This window comes from Rhipicephalus microplus, chromosome 1, assembly GCF_043290135.1.
Source record: "Rhipicephalus microplus isolate Deutch F79 chromosome 1, USDA_Rmic, whole genome shotgun sequence".
Taxonomy (NCBI): domain Eukaryota; kingdom Metazoa; phylum Arthropoda; class Arachnida; order Ixodida; family Ixodidae; genus Rhipicephalus; species Rhipicephalus microplus.
The window spans coordinates 39,516,474-39,517,268 of record NC_134700.1 but is presented as its reverse complement, the minus strand read 5'-3'; the positions used below and the strand labels follow the sequence as shown (position 1 = coordinate 39,517,268).

Below are 795 nucleotides of genomic sequence, written 5' to 3'. Positions count from 1 at the left end.
TTATTAGAACCAATGGAATGTAAATAGGAAGAAAGAAAAGTTGATAAAAAAATAACCAGCGATGAGCAGGGGTCGAACCTAAAACCTTCGAGTAACGCGTTCGATGCTCTAACCACTGAGGTACCACAGCTGCCTTCCCTCCATCTACATTTTTTCTGTTTATATATGAATTTAGAAGTAAAAGTGACAGTCAGCGCTTCTATAAGCCAAGCGACGAGTGTGAAAACACTCCTTTATGCGCATGTTTGGCGTCCAGTAGTACGTGAACATGTTATGAGCTGGCAACTGAATAATAGTCCTTCGTATAAAACCTAATGACACCCAGTCTGCCAGTTGGAGACCCTCGTTTTAATGAAATAAGGGAATGAAGTGTATACATAAGGGCTCGTTTTTCCGTGTTTCAACACAATAATAATGAGATCTAACAGACAGTAATGCCAAAAAATGTACCGGGGAAGGTATTAGAACCAATAGAATCTAATTAAGAATAAAGAAAAGTGGGTGAAAATATATCCAGCCGTAAGCAGGAATCAAACCTACGACCTTCGAATAACACGTTCGATGCTCTAACCACTGAGCTACCACAGCGGCCTTCCCTCTATCCACTTTTCATTGCTTTATATTTGAATTTAGAACAAGGAGTGAGAGTCAGCGCTATCTATAGGCGAAGCGGCTAGCGTGAAAACACTCTTTTATGCGCATATTTTGCGTCACGTAGCACGTGAACTTATTATGAGCGCGCAGCTGAATAATAGTCCCTTGTATAAAAACCTAATGACACCCAGTCTGCCAGTT

General features: G+C 40.8%; 1 non-coding gene across 1 annotated transcript; it reads right to left on the bottom strand.

The window, feature by feature from the left end:
• Positions 1 to 515: 515 nt before the first annotated feature.
• TRNAT-UGU (transfer RNA threonine (anticodon UGU)) lies at positions 516 to 588 on the bottom strand. Its single transcript has one exon. It is a non-coding gene; the product is annotated as a tRNA-Thr (tRNA).
• Positions 589 to 795: the final 207 nt, after the last annotated feature.